This window comes from Stegostoma tigrinum, chromosome 27 (genome assembly GCF_030684315.1).
Source record: "Stegostoma tigrinum isolate sSteTig4 chromosome 27, sSteTig4.hap1, whole genome shotgun sequence".
Taxonomy (NCBI): Eukaryota; Metazoa; Chordata; class Chondrichthyes; order Orectolobiformes; family Stegostomatidae; genus Stegostoma; species Stegostoma tigrinum.
In genome coordinates, this window is record NC_081380.1 from 15,667,423 (window position 1) to 15,680,795 (window position 13,373).

A 13,373-nucleotide genomic window follows, 5' to 3' on the forward strand; every position below is an offset into this window, starting at 1 on the left:
AATACCCGTGGCAGGGTAAGAGATTAATGGGAAGATTAAAAGCTTCAGAAAAGGGAAAGAAACCAGTTCTAGGTTATACTGCATAGTTTAATCCTCAAAATTGCATAAAATTTAAGGTAATAAAATTAACAAGAGTAGTAACATCAAGATTACATCTGGTATCATGTGCAAGGCCTGCTAAGAGGAAGCAGAAAAGACACGTCATGCATATCTGGAGTTGGTGTAGTTGGTGAAAATATGTAAAAGGTAGCCAGGATGGCAGATAAAATTTAATGCAAATATAAAGAGGAATTATACACGAGAAATGAGTGATAATATACAGCTCCATGAATGGGCAACATGCAGGCCAAGGATGAAACCAAAAGTGACAGAGTTCAAACAGACACAATGCTAAACAACCAAATGTTGAAATGATACTGTATAACTGTAGTGCACAAGACAATAATTTTAACAGTGCATCTAGTTCACAACAACTTGCATTCAGTAGCACCATTAGTCTAGGAAAAGGTTCCAAGGCACTTCACAAACGTTAACAAGGCATATGTTTAAAGCACCAGAAACAAATGCAGAGAAAAACAACGTTAATTCCTGTAATGCGATCTGCTTATGAGGAAAGACTGGAGAAACTAACATTTTATAGGCTGGAATGCAAATATCTTAAGAAGGGAATTGAGAGTGTGGAAATAAATCAGAATTTAAGTTAACTTCCAAAGTGTAGAGAAACAGGTTCAAGCTACGTGAAGCAAAAAACAAGACTGACGTCAGGAAATTATGTTTCACATGGACAGTGATGAACATATGTAAGAGATTTGCTAAAATAGTGCAGGCAACATTAGAGACCCTGAAAAGACAACAAAAACAAGTGGATTCTGAAATGAGAGTTTGAGGCATGGAGGTGGAAGCCGTTGGATCTTTCCTTTAAGAAGGCTTTAAATGCTAAATGGCCTTGGTCTAGATGAAACACACTGACAGTTAGAATTTGGTCTTGATATTCTGCATCAGGATAACTAATATTAATCCCAAAAGACACAAATACAAGTGCTGCAAAAGAAATCACAGCAACAGTGCCATTGTGAATAAACACTCCAGTTTAAAAAATACATCTGAGTTAAACTAAAAATGAAATCTTTACTCTCAGTAAATGGATTATATGACAAGAAAACGAAACTTATTCTTAACCAAAGTACTGGATACTAGTCATGTTTATTGAATTCTCTCAGCATATATGAACTCAATTGTAAAAATGTTTACACAAATCACAGGAGGTCCTGGTTGATCTAGAATAGTAACCAGTCCTGACAGACTATACAGGTTCTTTAATTAGCACTTGTCAGGATTATTTGTAGACTTCAAGTGTTTGAAATGCACACGATTCTACTACTAGATCTTTTAAAAATTCCAACTTTCACGATTCGCATTGTTTACTGGGAGATACATACAGCAACCTGTACCTCACGAGTAAACATTATACAGATGGAAGATCTGAAACCAGAAAAATACCAACAGAACATTCACCAACAGATAATATCATAATCACATCTAATCCGATCTTAATTTAACAATAAATTGCAACATTTTTAGCAAAGGTTATTTCAGCAAGAGCATTCAGAAATGAAAACGTTTTGACAATTTTTCTCCTCTCTTGCCCAATGTGATAAGGATCACAGGAGATGACAGTATAATGGCTTACAGACCAGTTAGAGTTAGCCTGGGAGACTTCAAATTGAGTTCAGAGCTCACGATGCCTCATTCCATTAAGGCAAACATGGGCAAAGAAACCGCCTGCTGCTTAGCACTAAACGTACCCCTTCAGCTGATGAAATCAATACTCCTCCATATTGAGCACCAATTTGGAGGGGGTGGGGGGGTGGAACCCTGATTCACAAGATAGCCAAGCCTTCTCAGGAGCACTGGTCTAGTCATCCTATTCCAAGGACTCCACAGGACTGCCCTAAACTCTGAAGTTAAACAAACTACAAGTCTTATTTTCCCAGTTATAGGTGTTTCCCTTAAGTTTTAAAAGTAGTTTCAGAAGTCTCCAACAAATCTACAGACCTTATTATTTACTTTGTTTATCTTGGATTGTTTTGCAACTCAGCAATCAGTTGTTGGTGTATGCCAACTCATTCATGCTAAAGCCAGGCCTTGAAAAAAAAACTTTCAAAAGAAGTCACCATGACTATAAAAATACTTAAAAGGTAATTATTAACTTCAGACACAAAACTCACGTGAAAATCCAAAATATCAATAAATGATATGAAAAAATATGTTCAATTCTCAGTTTACATCACACAGGGTTAAAGAATTCCATAACCAACAGATTAAACTGCAGCCCTGCCACAACCAGTGAACAGTGATAAACAATTAACAAAAGGTGGCTGATCCAGAAATATGCCCACCCTCAGTGATCGGGCTGCCCAGCACACCAGTACAAAAGATCAGTCTAAAATATTTTGCATCCACCCACAAGGAATGCTGAATGTCTGATCCATCTTGGAGTCCTCCTGAGGTCCCCAGTCTTCAGCCATTTCAATTCACTCCATGCGAAAACTGATACATGCGAAGAAGATACTAAACACTGCAAAGGCTACTGGCCCTGGCAACATTCCAGCAAAAATAATGAAGACTTGTGCTCCTCTAGCCAAGCCAGTTCAGTACTTACTGGCACCTACTCAGCAACATGGAAAATTACCCAAATACGTCACATCCACAAAAAGGACAGGACAGGACTTATTTCCAGGTGGGAGTAAGTGGGCCTATTAGCAAGAGGTAACATCATGAATCACTACCTCCCCTTCACAAAATTAACTTGATTGAGTTTTCTGAGGAAGTGACGAAGATGATCAATGATAGTAGGGGCATTGGATGTTGTCTACATGGACTTCAGTAAGGCCTTTGACAAGGTCCCTCATCGCAGACTGATACAGAAAATAAAGTTGCATGGGATCAGAAGTGAGCTTGCAAGATGGATTAAAAAAACTGGCTCAGGTCATAGGAGACAGAGGGTAGCAGTGGAAGGGTGCGTTTCTGATTGGAGGGCTGTGCCTAGTGGTGTTCCTCAGGGATCAGTGTTGGAACCTTTGCTAGTTGTAATATACAAACGATTTGAAGGAAAGTGTAACTGGTTTGATTAGTCAGTTTGTGGACAACACAAAGGTTGGTGACATTGCAGATAGCGATGAGGACCATCACAGGATACAGATCGGTTGTTGACTTGAGCAGACAGATGGTAGATGGAGTTTAAAATCGGGAAAAATTAGGTAATGCATTTTGGAAGGTCTAATCCAGATGGAAAATACACAGTAAGTGGCAGAACCCTGAAGAGTACTGAGAGGCAGAGGTGACTGAATGTCCAGGTACACAGGGCACCAAAAATGGCAATGCAGGTGGAGAAGGTAGTTAACAAGGCAATACTGCATGCATGCCTTTATCAGACAGGGCATTGAGTTTAAAAATTGGTAGGTAATGTTGCAGCTTTATAGAACTTAAGTTAGGCAGCATTTGAAATATTGTGTTCAATTCTGGTCGCCACACTACCAGAAGGATTTGGAGAGTGTACAGAAAAGACCTACCAGGATGTTGCCTGGTTTGGAGGGCATTAGCTAGGAGACGTTGGAGAAACTTGGGTTGTTCTCACTGGAATGACAGAGTTTGAGGAGTGATCTGATAGATACCTACAAAGATTAAAGGGAGCATGGACAGACTGGACAGGCAGAAACGTTTTCCCAGGATGGAAGAGTCAGTTACAAGGGAACATAGGTTTAAGGTGCGAGGGGCAAGGTTTAAAAGGTGACGTACGAAGCAGGTTGTTTTTTTCTTTTAAAAAGACAAGAGAGAGTGATGGGTGCCTGGAACTTGTTGCCAAGGAAAGCAGTGGAAGCAGATACAATACTGACTAGCGAGTTTTGAGAAGATTTGTAGCTCAGGTTGAGGTTCTGGATCTGAGTTTGCTCGCTGAGCTGGAAGGTTAGTTTTCAGACATTTCGTCACCATTCTAGGTAGAAAGCTAGCCACCAGAATACATGAACATCAACTAGCCACAAAACGACATGACCCACGATCACTCGTATCCTTACATACAGATGAGGAAGGACACCAATTTGATTGGGGCAAGCCAAACAGGGACATGCACGAGAATTCCTAGAAGCATGGCATTCCAACTGGAACTCCATCAACAAACACGTTGATTTGGAGCCAATCTACCGTCCCCTGAGAAAAAGAACAGGAAATGACATCACCAACCCAAGGAAACCTAAACAGATAAATAGAAAGCGGGACATAACACCAGCGCTTCGTCGGAGGCTCATTGATGATGTTATCTAGAAAGGTGATGAAACGTCTGAAAACTAACCTTCCAGCTCAGCGAGCAAACTCACATCCAGAACAATACTGACTTTTAAAGGGCGTCTTCACAAATATGACTAGGATGGGAATAGAGGATTATGGCTCCTGGAAAGCTAGGGGGTTTTAGCAATGACAGACAGCATGTCGGTGCAGGCTTGGAGGGCCAAAGGGCCTGTCCCTGTGCTGTAATTTTCTTTGGTCAGGTTGGATTTTAGAACAAAAAATAATCTACTCTTGATCACCAAACAATGGAAGATCTAGTCAATATTGCTATCAAGTAGTACTTCCTCCATAATAACCTGCTCATTGTTGCTCCATTTGGAATCTGCCATTGTAACCCAGCTCCTGACCTTATTATAACCATGGTCCAAAAGAGGTGAGATGAAAGTAACGGTGCTTGACATCAAGACAAAATCTGACCAAGTTTGGTCAGAAGGGTCCTAGCAAAGCTGGAGTCAGTGGGAGGAAAAAAAAAGCAAATTTCACTTGAAGTCATATCTAGTACAAAGTACTGTGGAGCTGGAGGAATACAACAGATCAGGCAATGTTGAATTTCCTGCTCCTCTGATCCTGCCTGGCCTGCTGTGTTTCTCCAGCTCCACACTGTCTTGACTCTGACTCCAGCAGTTCTCGCAACCTCTCTAGTACAACTTAGAGTTGTTAGCATCAGAGATAATGGGAACTGCAGATGCTGGAGATTCCAAGATAATAAAATGTGAGGCTGGATGAACACAGCAGGCCAAGCAGCATCTCAGGAGCACAAAAGCTGACGTTTCGGGCCTAGACCCTTCATCATCATCTGATGAAGGGTCTAGGCCCGAAACGTCAGCTTTTGTGCTCCTGAGATGCTGCTTGGCCTGCTGTGTTCATCCAGCCTCACATTTTATTGTCTTAGAGTTGTTAGCAGTCATCTCAGCACCAAAACCATTACTGCAACAGTTCAACAGGGTAGTGTCTCTTCAGAAATGTTATTACTCACCTCTGAAGCAGGTAGGAACTTGAACTGAGTCTCCTGGCCCAGAGGTAGGGGCACCACCACTGCCCAAGAGCCCCATTGGTGGGGTCCTACACCCAGCAATCTCCACCTGTTTCAATGACATTGCCTCCAAAGTCAGAAGTGATGTTCATGGATGACTGGACAAAGTTCAGCATCATTTGCCACTCATCAGATACTGAAGTAGCCCATGTTCACATGCAGCAAGACCTAACTGACACAGGGCACGAATCACTCGCATAAATGCAATGACAATCTCCAACATGAAAAAAAAACTTCTTTGCTTCTTGCCATTCAAACAGGATTAGTATTGTTGAATGTCTCCCTTCAACAACATCCTACAGTTATTACTGACCAGAAGCTGCATTATACCAGCAACATGAAGAATGTAATGTTAAGAACAGGTCAGACACTTGCAAGTCTACAAATTTTTCACCTCCTGTCCACCACCTACAAGGCACACAACAGGAGTATTATGGAATAATCTCCATTTGCTTGGATGGGTACAGCTCCAACAGCACCCAAGCAGCTCACTTGATTGGCATCAAATCCATGACCTTCAACATCACTCCCTTTACCAGTGATCTGAATAATATGCTGTTGCCGCTGTGCAAGTTACACAGCAACTCACCCAGGCTTCGCCCAATAGCAACTTGCAATTCCCTAACCTCAACAACCTATGAAGAACAAGGAGAAGAGATGTATGGGAACACTTCCAGCTGCAAGTTCCCTTCCAAGCCACATACCATCCTAACTTAGAACTATATTACAAATCCTTCACATGGAACATCCTTCCAACAGTGGGTATCCCTGCACGTTTGCTGCAGTTCAAAGCTGTAGACCATCACCACATTCTCCAGGGAAACAAATACTTATCTAACCAGAAATGCCCAAATTTCACGAACAAATAATAAACAAAAATCTAAAAAAAAATCTTGGAGCAATGACCCACTGACTGGCTACATTATACTCTAACATTTCACATCAGGAATTTCAAAAGATTTGAGGATACAGCAACAATTCTAAATCAACAGAAACGTACAAATTGCTTAGTAATATGCGACAAGTCTGTTGGGGGGACATTCAGGTACTAAGCATTTGAGGGAGACGCCTACAAGTACAAAGTATGAGAACAGCATCCAACAGTGCTTATGGCATAAAAGACTCCACACCATGCTTCCACTCAGTTTAGACACACAGAAGGAGCACCAAGTGAATTTATCATGCTATTACACATTTATCTACTCTAGAGTTTCACAGATCACCAAATTTCAGCAGTTCCCTACTTCCAAATAGCTTGCCCAAGAAACCAGGCCACCAGCAACTAATTCAGAACAGCCAACATTGGATATTGATTACAACACGGGAGTAAACTTGCATTCCAATTCGTAACTAGAAACAAACTGTCTTAATATTAGATTGGCCTCTGCCCTGATGGCTAGTTCAGGCTGGTTAATGTGTAAACCTTAAATTAAATAAGAGTGCAAATAGCTAAGTTAAGAATCCATCAAATGAATGATTATTCTGTATCAGGTGACCCAAGTTAAGGAAAGAAACATCAAATAGCATTCAGACTCTGAGTATTATCTGGTAACTTTTATTTGAATTGACCATATATTCTTAGGGCAAGGAAAGAATCAGGTTAAACAACAATGCTTCTCCCCAGTCTCCGAAGTGCCAGTCTAAATTCACCAGCTTACACATGAATAACGATTTTGAGGGCACTTAGTACCTAGAAATGTACCACAGCAACAAATCACAGCAGAAAGTAGAGCAAAAAAAATTAATCTCAATTGCTGGAGAACAGTTCCACTGGAGCTGCAGCCCTGCCAATTACTTTGCTCAAGAAGCTATTTTTCACAGAGATACCTGAAGAGTGTGTATCATGGAAACCATCACAATGAATCGGAGTCTGTCTGCAACTAATGTTCAATATTAAATTTGCAGAAAAATATCTTAGACAGTGTTTAGGTTCAAAAATCCAAGCTGTTGTTATTTCCCAATGCTCAACAATAGACATTGGTATCAATAATAATACTACAACTCAATGATCAGAAAACAGAACTAGGGTCAACAGATCTGAACGTCTTTGACGCCAAGCAGTGCATTGCCTTTAATGCAACTCATCAGGGAAATTGGGACAAACGACTACCATCCAATGTCTAGAAGGTAATTAGTAGAATATGACAAACAGATTAGTAACTGATTACAGAAAAAATTCTTGAATTCCTAGATATAGACAAATTTCATATGATATAAAAGCCTAATGCTGGAAGAAACAATTCACATTGCCAAACTTTAAATTTCTCTGAACTTTAAGTTAATCATTCTAGTTTCAGCAAGTTAATTATTAATAGCAATACCTGTGAACTTTGGTTCATTGAAACCTCTGATCATTCTGATGTTTAGTTTAGCTGTAGCTATGCGCCAATAGGGCACACTCCTTTACTGCCTCCCCTACCACGTGGGCAATTGCAGTGCTAACTGATGGCAAATTGGCTAAATTGAATGGTAGGACGGGTTTAAGGGGATCATGTCATTGAATACTACAATTGAATACTACAAAAAACCCCCGACAGCTTCCCAGAAAGGCACAAAATGCACTATTGAAGTTCCAAGCATAGAGCCTGCAAAGACAAATTGTCTCAAGAAATAAATCCCCTTTAGAAATTTGTCTGAACATAGCCTTTAAAAGTTCGCACACAGTTCCATACAAAAGGTCAGTTACTTGTACAAGCTAAGCTACTTTCTGACCTTTAAAATATCAACCAAGTGAATATCATTTTAGATTTGACGAGCATATCCAGCCTAGCTGCTTCAAGCAACAATTTCTTGCATTCTGCTAAAATGAAAAACTGTACAAATGTGTAACTGGAGCATAGTTGATTGTAACAGTTTAACATGGGGGTTATCGTCTTGGTCCATTAATCACATATCTTAGTGGTGGAATCTTTTGGAAATACAGTAGTGACCCATCTAAATAGTGGCAACTGAAAAGGTTTCTTGGTAGCACAATTTCAAAGGTTAGTAAATCTACATGATGAATTACAGCAGTTCCCGTGCATTTGACAGAGATAATAGGAACGGCAGATGCTGGAGAATCATAGATAACAAGATGTACAGCTGGATGAACACAGCAGGCCAAGCAGCATCAGAGGAGCAGGAAAGCTGATGTTTCGGGCCTGGACCATTCATCAGGTTTCTGTGTTCATCCAGCTGTACATCTTGTTATCTTCTATACATTTGAAAGCTGCTAAAATTGAGTTGTTTGGTCGAAAAGAACTTGAATCTTGTCGGACAAGAGACGTGCTGGCAATTTTGCGAGGGCAGATGCAAGAATATCAAATTTCAAAGCAAATATTTAACGGCACACAACAAAGGATGCTGACTGGTTAACAAGTGGGCCCTAACAAATTGACACACTGACAGTGCACCAGTGAACATGATTCCACCAAGTCAAAAAACAAAATAAAAAACTGAGGATGCTGGAAAATCTCTGAAGATCTAGAAAGAAATTAGAGTTAGAGTTAATGCTTCAGATCCAGTGACCATTCTTCAGAACCGATAGTAGCTAGGTCAAACCAACCGTTTTCCTCTCTGTCCTTGGGCTCTACCTACACCTATCCTTTATTCTCTCCCACTCCGTCTTCTGCATGAAAAGTGTCCTTTTCCTAGTTACTGTCCATTCTGAATGAGGGTCACTGAACCTCCACAGGTGCTGTCAGACCGACAGATTTTCTAGGAATTTCTGTTTTTGTTTCATGATCCCACCAAATGTTTACAGAAATTTAAAAAGGCAAATCGATTGGTCACCTCTCATTCTTTGCAAATTTCTGATATGTAAGAGATACATTTACTATATTTGAATCTGTGGCTCCATATAGAATCTTCTCAAACTTTAATGGGCTCCAGCCTTTAAAAATTAACCTTTAGTGGACAACAATCGAAGCAATTCTCTTTCCTTGATGGACTAGTTGAGAAAATTGCCAAAAGGAGTCTCTTGTCTATTGAAACCCTTCATCAGTGAATATATGTGTTAAGATTCCTTCGGCTGTACAAGTCACATAATATCCACATGGTCCCGTAACACCCACAGGACTAAATAGCTGCTCTCTCATTAGAGAGACATTTGGTAGCGGGTTTAACCTGAAGGTTCACATCTCAGGCTCGGGGTAAGGTTGAGAAGGTGGTATCTTCATGGTAACCTGTTGGGATGGAAACCAAACCCATATTTTTGAAGTCACTCTGCATTGTAAACCAGCAGTCCAGCCACCTGAGCTTACCGTCTTCTCCTCTGTTATCAGACCATCAACAACTTTGTGAATATGGCTCAGCCATTTGCTCACACGCAGGCCTGACACCAATTCAAACTGCTGCAATGCAGCAGCAACACAGGTGAGACCCTTCATTGACAGAATGCTATTGAATTAAAATATGACATTCTGCATATGGCATAACATCTGCAATTAAAAACAAAACACAGGGGCAACAGCTCCCTGGTGCACTCTCCATAGCAAAGCTTTGGCCAGAGACTAAAATCAACATTTCTCTTGTGCAGTATGTTGCTCTGTTTGAGATTTGGTTCTTATATCTATCCTGAGAAGTGCAAGTCAAAAACCTCAAACATTCCTTTTTTCAACAATTACCACACTTCTCAAAATACAGCCAATAATGACAGAACTTGCCATTCACTTACAGCAAAAACATCCATACATCTTCAATTTGAAAACATGATTTGCAAAAATCATTTTATTTCTCTAACTGAATGTCTTGTAACAGCCATCACTGCCCCTTTGGGGATACATTTTTCTGCAAGGATTCACAACATCACCCTCCTCGATATGCTTTAGGTTGTTCAGGGCCCGTTACTTCAACTGAAGTCATACTTTAAAGACACACCCATTCCCCAGCTTGACATTAATAACAATACTTTTGATTTCCAGAGTCAGTGCCTAGTCTTAAGACAACCGAAGACTGATAGCAGCAGTCAGAAATAGACGTGGCAACTTTTCAAAAAATCTTGCATGAAGGCAGCAAGGCTGTGACTTCTATTTGAGAACCAGAACAGGCAGAAAAGAGATAACACACACTGAAACACAAGTCAGTCAATATCCACAGGAAGTAGAAATATCATCATTTTTCTAAACGAATTGGACATTCAATGCTTCACGCACCCACTTGAGGTATCTGATGCTTTATTCCTCTATGAGATTGAGGGAGCATGAGGAGTGAGATGTTTTTATTTCTGATCACTGATTCTTGGCATGTGAACAAAGCTAACAGAACAGCAATTTGGTCATGAAAGCTTAAACTGCCAGGTCAGTCCCAAAGCTAATCAGAGAGTTCACAACATCTCCCTTAAATCCAAGTTCAGGAAAATGTCATTGGAGACATTTTGATGCTAACGCTTGAATGAATACACCACTAAGTGCACATTCCAAATATTACAATTTTGCAAAGCTGTTTTCATTGCTGTTGCTGAAAATCCAAAGTATCCCATAACACAGTCACTTTCTTGTTGAAGATATGTCCACATTTCATCTGGATTGTTGCTCAGTACTATCAACTAGTTTAACATTAAAGGAAAACTAAAGCATATTTCACTGTATAACCAATTTGAATAGAAAATAAATAAAATGTGGTTGCATCAAACAGACTTAACAGAAAAAGGGGCTCAAGCATTGTCACGTGATCCTATATATTTTATTCATTTACTGGCTGTTATTATTTTGCATATTCTTAATAATTGAGGCAAAATGTACATTAATAACAGCATCATGTAATTTATAAACATCAAAGCCATTGGCCTTGTACAATGTGCATTGAAGTTCAATGTAAATTAACATGCAGATCCTGATAACTTGAGATACATACTCCCAGATTCCTAACTGAGGAACTTCCAGGGTCCAACCGCCTTCCGAGTTTCATTCCTTTTGCCATGAAATCAAGAAAGTGCGTACTGCGCATTGTGCTCAGCTCTATTTGCAATATCCGAGATAATTAAGCATCCAGGTCTTGTAGCACATAGACATGAAATATGCAGGTTTGGACTGAACAATGGATTTCAATACTTCACAAAAATCAGAGAAACATTATGGTGTAGGATACTATTTCGCCCATTGCCTGTGTACCATTTCCAAGCATCGTATTTAGGTGGCATTCTCCTGCTCTTCCCCATATCCTTGCACATTCTATGCCATTTTGAATACCTCAAGTGAGCCTGCCCTTGCCACATTTTCTGTAGAGGTCTTGTGGCACAGTGGCAGCATCGATACATCTGGGCCAGCAAGTATGGGTTCAAGGCCCACCTGCCCTGACGTTAACACATATCTATTATACTTCCAGGCCGTCGATTGATCCAAACCACTCAGCAATCAGATGAATGTATTTATTCCCCCATCACATCACTTGTTTCTTTTACATACAGCTTTAAAATCAGTATCCTCTCATTTTTACTTCTTTTATGAGCAGGAACAATCTTTCCCTATCTCCTCAATCCAGCTCCATCATGAATTTGAAAACGACTTCACATTAACTCTTACCCTTCTCCCCTCCAAATAGAACAATCCAACCAGACACTCAATTGAACATTCCACACAAATGCCTCATCTTGTAAAATAGAGGCTTGAGACGAATGGTATTCTGGAGAGAGTGCTTACTTCCTAGTCTCCAAAATGCCTGATCACCGCCAAATGGTATGGATCACAAATCGATCTGAACACCCTTCAATTGCTTGGATTAGCGCAGCAGCAGTCTTTTAGCCAAATTGAAAAATTTACCACCACTATAACAGCTACATGAAATCCCCAGTATTGTTTTGACAACACCTCACAAAACAAAAGGCCTCCAGCATTTCGAAGCACAGGTTGCACAGAAAGTCCTTCACTGCCAAGTAACATGCAGTAAGAGCTTTGAGAGAGAATCATCACTTTGTTATTATCAACATAGGTTCAAAATAATCAAACACTACACTGCGTTATACTCAGAGCCATTGTGTTAAAGATATTTGCGTACAACTTGCACACTATACCTAAATACTCAAGAGAGAACTCTAAAAATCTCTCATGCTCCCTCCGCTCCCCACAACATATTACCCTCACTGCTTTCTACTGCCCCTAATCATCTGGAAATCCTCTGTATAATCTTTCCAATACAACCTCCCCAAACCCTCCCCTGACCCCTCCCACGCCTCTCTCCACCCTCCCCTTTTCCCCACTCCACACCACCCCACTCCACTCCACTCCATTGACCTCTCCCTACCATATAGTCTCGTCCGCTGCTGCCCACTCTCTAACCCCTTTTACCCCTCCCTACTCCCCTGCACCCCCCTCCGACAGAGTACTCAAACAATCTCATTTCCCCACTCCATATAATCCTCTCCGCCTCCCGCTACCCCAAGCCCTCAGAATCACATTTCTCACACAATCACCTCCTCCCTCGTTCCCACCCCCTCCGCTCCGCCCCACCCCCGTCCCTTCTCCCTTACTCTCCCCGCTCTACCCTCAAGCCCTCTCTCCATCTTTGCCCCTCCCTTCCGTCCGTCGCTTTTTCACTTTCCCTTTTCCCCTCTTCCAGCATACGCCTCCCGTACCAGTCTACACCATTCCTATTACTCTCTACTTACAGCTTCCGCCTTCCCCTCAGCAACACAACATGGCGACTGGCACAAGCCTACCAATCAGTACAAAGATCCGATGCAGGACGGACCCCAGCCAATCAGAAGGGCGCAGACGCACGTTCCTGGGGAATCAAACGAATCAGAGATCAACTCATACCAAGCAGAGGCCGACTGGTCACGTTGACCAATGGGATGGAAGCATCCCACTGGTAACCAATCAGAAACGCTTCTTTCCCATTTGGTCGCCACCCCTATATAATTGACGATCATGTGTTTTAACTTGTACCCAATCAAAATGCACAGCGCGGCAAGCAGCAACCAATCAAATATGCCGGGTGCTCCATCTGGTGGCGATTCTGCACCTGCCCATTTTCCTATGCGTAGTATCTTCACCCTGTGTAACCTTTACCCTCTTTC

The 13,373-nt window shown here is 41.1% G+C and overlaps 1 protein-coding gene across 2 annotated transcripts in view; it reads right to left on the reverse strand.

The window, feature by feature from the left end:
* mtmr4 (myotubularin related protein 4) overlaps positions 1–13,027 on the reverse strand; it is a 171,866-nt gene extending 158,839 nt beyond the window's left edge. Inside the window, exon 1 of one of the 2 annotated variants that reach the window (XM_048556834.2) lies at positions 12,963–13,027. The gene's annotated coding sequence lies outside the window, so the exon portion shown is untranslated. Of the gene's footprint in view, positions 1–11,997; positions 12,450–12,962 lie in introns of those variants that run through there. The other variant, XM_048556836.2, reaches the window with a different exon arrangement.
* Positions 13,028–13,373: the final 346 nt, after the last annotated feature.